Below are 6,620 nucleotides of genomic sequence, written 5' to 3' on the forward strand. Positions count from 1 at the left end.
TTTTTCCAAAATTTACCATTTCTACAAAGGGTAATGGGAGAAAAATCCCCCCAAAATTTGTAACACAATTTCTCCCGAGTACGGAGATACCCCATGTGTGGCCCTAAACTGTTGCCTTGAAATACGGCAGGGCTCTGAAGTGAGAGAGCGCCATGCGCATTTAAGGCCTAAATTAGGAATTTGCAATAGGGGTGGACCCGATTACAAGGATGACGCTTGTCTCCACCAAAATGTAATTGCCGATACCGATAATGCCCAAAAACGTGATTATCTGCCGATAATATCGGCCATACCGATAATCGGTCGATCCCTAACGGATACCACTGGTGTAGCGCAATGTGAAAAATTCCAGTATAATAATTATATATACCAATTGCCACAGATTGGAAAAGCGCTAAAGAGGTTTTCACCATTTAAAACTACAACTCCCAGAATTACTTAAATGGGTACTCCACTGAAAATTATTTTCTTTTGAATCAACTGGTGCCAGGAAGTTAAAATCTGAATCCTTCAAGTAAGTAATTTACAAACCTGTTTAACTTTCTGGCACCAGTTGATTCAAAAGAAAATGTTTTGCTGATGAGTACCCCTTTAAGCAGTGGTGAGGTTATGCTGGGAGTTAAGTTTCACTCATCTTAACTGCAGAACTTACAAGTGACTATAGCTCTGATAGGACATAATGAGGACAATACACAATGATATCAGTGACTACAGGTGACATCTCTATAGTGAGGAGAATACGTAATGATATCAGTGATTACCGGGGACGTCTTCTCTATAGTGAGGAGAATACACAATGATATCAGTGACTACAGGTGACGTCTTCTCTATAGTGAGGAGAATACAGAATGAGATCAGTGATTACAGGTGACGTCTTCTCTATAGTGAGGAGAATACACAACGATATCAGTGACTACAGGTGACATCTCTATAGTGAGGAGAATACGTAATGATATCAGTGATTACCGGGGACGTCTTCTCTATAGTGAGGAGAATACACAATGATATCAGTGACTACAGATGAAGTCTTCTCTATAGTGAGGAGAATACAGAATGAGATCAGTGATTACAGGTGACGTCTTCTCTATAGTGAGAATACACAATGATATCAGTGATTACAGGTGAGGTCTTCTCTATAGTGAGGAGAATACACAATGATATCAGTGACTACAGGTGATGTCTTCTCTATAGTGAGGAGAATACACAATGATATCAGTGACTACAGGTGACATCTCTATAGCGAGGAGAATACACAATGATATCAGTGACTACAGGTGACATCTCTATAGTGAGGAGAATACATAATGATATCAGTGATTACCGGGGACGTCTTCTCTATATTGAGGAGAATACACAATGATATCAGTGACTACAGGTGACATCTCTATAGTGAGGAGAATACACAATGATATCAGTGACTACAGGTGACGTCTTCTCTATATTGAGGAGAATACATAATGATATCAGTGACTACAGGTGACATCTCTATAGTGAGGAGAATACGTAATGATATCAGTGATTACCGGGGACGTCTTCTCTATAGTGAGGAGAATACACAATGATATCAGTGACTACAGGTGACATCTCTATAGTGAGGAGAATACACAATGATATCAGTGACTACAGGTGACGTCTTCTCTATATTGGGGAGAATACACAATGATATCAGTGACTACAGGTGACATCTCTATAGTGAGGAGAATACGTAATGATATCAGTGATTACCGGGGACGTCTTCTCTATAGTGAGGAGAATACACAATGATATCAGTGACTACAGGTGACATCTCTATAGTGAGGAGAATACACAATGATATCAGTGACTACAGGTGACGTCTTCTCTATAGTGAGGAGAATACACAATGATATCAGTGACTACAGGTGACGTCTTCTCTATAGTGAGGAGAATACACAATGATATCAGTGACTACAGGTGACGTCTTCTCTATAGTGAGGAGAATACACAATGATATCAGTGACTACAGGTGACGTCTTCTCTATAGTGAGGAGAATACACAATGATATCAGTGACTACAGGTGACCTCTTCTCTATAGTGAGGAGAATACACAATGATATCAGTGACTACAGGTGACGTCTTCTCTATAGTCTTTTCTTATCTAATTCAGATGGAACATACCACCAGGTCCAGCTAAATCTTCTCTCTGCAGAATGTGACGCCCAGACGGCTCCTCACTATGTCAGCACATTCTGATCCTCTATATGAAAATAATAATTATTATTATAGACCTGCCAGACACTGTATCCTCTAAATATAATAAACTAGTATACACTAGGGCTGCACGATATATCGCAAAAACAATCGAATTGCGATTTTTGCTCTTTTGCCATATATCGATATGGCCCCTGGGAAAATTTGCGGTTATCTGCCCGGGCGGATCCCGTGTGTGGCTGCAGCGCGGGCCGGCCAGGGCAGATAAAAACAAATTTAAATATTAAAAGTCTGTGTTTCCCAACCAGGGTGCCTCCAGCTGTTATGAAACTACAACTCCCAGCATGCCCGGACAGCCAAAAGCTGTCCGGGCATGCTGGGAGTTGTAGTTTCACAACAGCTGGAGGCACCCTGGTAGAGAAACACTGATCTAAGAAAACGGCGCAGGGATAAAAAATAAAAACATTATGCCCACCTCTTACCGATACCCTGCATCTGTACACCTCCGTGCGGTCCCGGTGTCTCTATACAAGCTGTAGGACCTTTACCTTCAGCCAATCACTGGCCGCAGCGGTGTCACATGTCAAGCCAGTGATTGGCTGAAAGGTAAAAGTCCTCAAAGGTCTGCAAACACACACAAACCTAGCGTGTGTGCTGCCGGGGAGGAGTAATTGACGGGAATATGTGACAAGGGGTGGAGGGGCAGAATGTGACAAGAGGGGGGGGGGGGGAATGTGAGATGTGAAATGGGCGGTGGGCATAAAATGGGTGAATAGTTGTAAAATTGAGGAGATTGGACATGAAATAAGGGGATTTCACTATTTATTTATCACATTGCATCACATATCGAAATCACAATATTTAGGCCCATAATCGCAATCGCACATTTTTCTCATATCGTGCAGCCCTAGTATACACTACACTCTATGAATATAAACCTCACACACCGTGCCCCCAGCAGTAGCACCCCTATCATCCACCAGCTGATGCTATTACCACAGAACAGGGGGGTAGGTGGAATGGGGGGGGGGGGGGGGGGGGGGGCGGGGGGTGCCCTGGCAACACCCCCCAGCGGTAGCACCCCATCATCCACCAACACCCCTCCATTTCCCCTATGGTAATAGAATCAGCTGCTGGATTATGGGGGTGCTACTGCTGGGGGAGGTTGCTGGTGGATGATGGGGGTGTTACTGCTGGGGGGTGCTGGTTGATGATAGGAGTGCTACTGCTGGGGGGGGCGGGTGCTGGTGCATGATGGGGTGCAGCCTCATCATCCACCAGCAACACCTCCCCCAGAAATAGCACCCCCATCATCCACCATGACCAGCAACACTTCCCCCTAGAAATAGCACCCCCATCATCCACCAGCACCCCCCCCCCTGCTGGATGATGGTGGTGCTACTGCTGGGGGTGCTCTGGTGGATGATGGGGTGCAGCCTCATCATCCCCCAGCAATAGCACCCCCATCATCCACCAGCACCCCCCCTTCTGGGTGATGGTGGTGCTACTGCTGGGGGGGGGGGGGGTGCTGGTGAATGATGGGGTGCAGCCTCATCATCCACCAGCAACACCTCCCCCCCCAGAAATAGCTTCCCCATCATCCACCAGCACCCCCCCCCCTTCTGGATGATGGTGGTGCTACTGCTGGGGGGGGTGCTGGTGTATGATGGGGTGCAGCCTCATCATCCACCAGCAACACCTCCCCCCAGAAATAGCACCCCCATCATCCACCGTGCTATTTCTGGGGGGGGGGGAGGTGTTGCTGGTGAATGATGAGGCTGCACCCCATCATCCACCAGCACCCCCCAGAAATAGCACCCCCCATCATCCACCAGCACCCCCCCCCCCCCCTTGCTGGATGATGGTGGTGCTACTGCTGGGGGGTGCTGGTGGATGATGGGGTGCAGCCTCCTCATCCACCAGCAACACCTCCGCCCAGAAATAGCACCCCCATGATCCACCGTGACCAGCAACACCTCCCCCCAGAAATAGCACCCCCATCATCCACCAGCACCCCCCCCCCCACTGGATGATGGTGGTGCTACTGCTGGGTGTGCTGGTGGATGATGGGGTGCAGCCTCATCATCCACCAGCAATAGCACCCCTATCATCCACCAGCACCCCCCACCCCTTCTGGTTGATGGTGGTGCTACTGCTGGGGGGGGGTGCTGGTGTATGATGGGGTGCAGCCTCATCATCCACCAGCAACACCTCCCCCCCAAGAAATAGCACCCCCATCATCCACCAGCACCCCCCCCCCCATGGTAATAGAATCAGCTGCTGGACTATGGGGGTGCTGCTGCTGGGGGAGGGTGCTGGTGGATGATGGGGGTGTTACTTCTGGGGGCTGCTACTGCTGGGGGGTGCTGGTTGATGATAGAAGTGCTAATGCTGGGGGGGGGTGCTGGTGCATGATGGTGGTGCTACTGCTGGGGGGGGGGGGTGCTGGTGGATGATGGGGTGCAGCCTCCTCATCCACCAGCAACACCTCCCCCTAGAAATAGCACCCCCATCATCCACCGTGACCAGCAACACCTCCCCCCATAAATAGCACCCCCATCATCCACCATTACCAGCAACACCTCCCCCCAGAAATAGCACCCCCATCATCCACCAGCACCCCCCCTTCTGGTTGATGGTGGCGCTACTGCTGGGGGGGGGGTGGATGATGGGGTGCAGCCTCATCATCCACCAGCAACACCTCCCCCCCAGAAATAGCACCCCCATCATCCACCGTGACCAGCAACACCTCCCCCCAGAAATAGCACCCTCATCATCCACCAGCACCCCCCCCCCCCTGCTGGATGATGGTGGTGCTACTGCTGGGGGTGCTGGTGGATGATGGGGTGCAGCCTCATCATCCACCAGCAATAGCACCCCCATCATCCAGCGCTGAGGACCGGGGGGGGGGGGTAACGGGGGTGCTGTCAGCGTTAACTGAGGACCGGGGGGGGTGCTGTCAGCGCTGAGGACCGGGGGGGTGGGGGGTGGGTGTTGGCAGAGTGGTGTTACCCCATCAGCCTGGTGTCACCCGGTGCGGTCCGCACCCCCCGCACCCCGGTCACAACGCCCCTGGGCGGCTCCATTACTTTTTTAGGACACTGTTTATTGTACAGGACCCTGAAGAAGCTCCTGTCCTCTACATAGACAGTGATTTATAGCTCCCAATTGATCTTTCTTACTTTTATATGTAAGGATTTGTTTTATCTATATTAGTTATTTACTTATTATTGTTTATTCCTCACTTGTTCCTATTTTTGGATGACATTTTGGGGCTTCAGAACCAATTACCAGGTTTCCACAGGGTTATGGTCTCAACATACAATGGTTTCAACATACAATGGTCGTCTTGGAATCGATTAATATTGTAACTTGAGGGAGCACTGTATACACATCTCATACACAGGATTTAGCTTGAGAACGGTAATACCCTTCCTTCTTCTATGTTCACATTTTATATATGACTCTGCCTTTGTGCTATAAATCTGAATACATCAGGGAGGTGAAGGAGTTTGGAGGGGCAAGCTGTGCATAACTAGCTTGCCCCCTGACTGGTGAGCAGTTAAGGGGTTAAGAAATATACAGGCAAGGTTTTTAGCCCCCTCCCCCATCTGTAAAAACTTGTTGGTAACTATAGTGGTATGTCCCATGGGTGGAGGGGAAGGAGTGCACCAATCAGGTTGTTAATAGTTTCCCGGGCTTTCAGGGGCCCTCCCCTGGGTATTTATAGCTGTGGTGCCTCCCTTCCCCCCTCAATCTGCCCAGGACCCGGAGTTTTGACTGCTGGCTGGTATGTGTCTTCCTTTTATTTATGGCCTGGATGGAGCAGGAGGGTGAGGGCTCCCTTGTGGCTGAGCTGGCCTCCCCTCCTGTTGCACCCGAGGCGGGTTCGGGAGGCTGGTGGACCTCTCACAGTCCCGCTCTCCTACCCACTATGGTCCCTGTGAGCCCTGTCCCGCCCGTTCCTTTTGCCCTCTTCCCTGCCCGGGGCCAAAGCCCTCTCCCCTGCCTGTGCCTGTATCCCTCCCCATGGGCATGCTCCTTATGAGCATGCTCTGCTGTTTTCCTTGTCCCCCCCTGTCCCCCCTCCATCTCTTTTTCCTCTTTGCGGTCTCCTCCGTCTCCCCCCCCCCCCTGTTCCCCCCCCTGGCTCTGGGGGCAGCGGCCCCTGGGGGGGCTGCTGCTGTTTTAACTCCCTATGTGCAAATGGACGCTTATTAACGTCCATTTGCGCTCCTTCAGATACAATGCGCGCTCACAAGGTGAGCGCGCGTTATATCCGTGGGGTCCCGGTTGCTCTTAGCAACCAGGACCCATGCTACGCCGGACATCGCCGATCGGGCAGATGTCCGGCATTACATCTTTAGACGCGGCGATCTAAGTTCATCGCCGCGTCTGAAGATGGACTTTCAAGCATCCCGGCTGCTCAGTCGGGCTGACCGGGACAATC

The sequence above is a fragment of the Hyla sarda genome, chromosome 7 (genome assembly GCF_029499605.1).
Source record: "Hyla sarda isolate aHylSar1 chromosome 7, aHylSar1.hap1, whole genome shotgun sequence".
NCBI lineage: Eukaryota > Metazoa > Chordata > Amphibia > Anura > Hylidae > Hyla > Hyla sarda.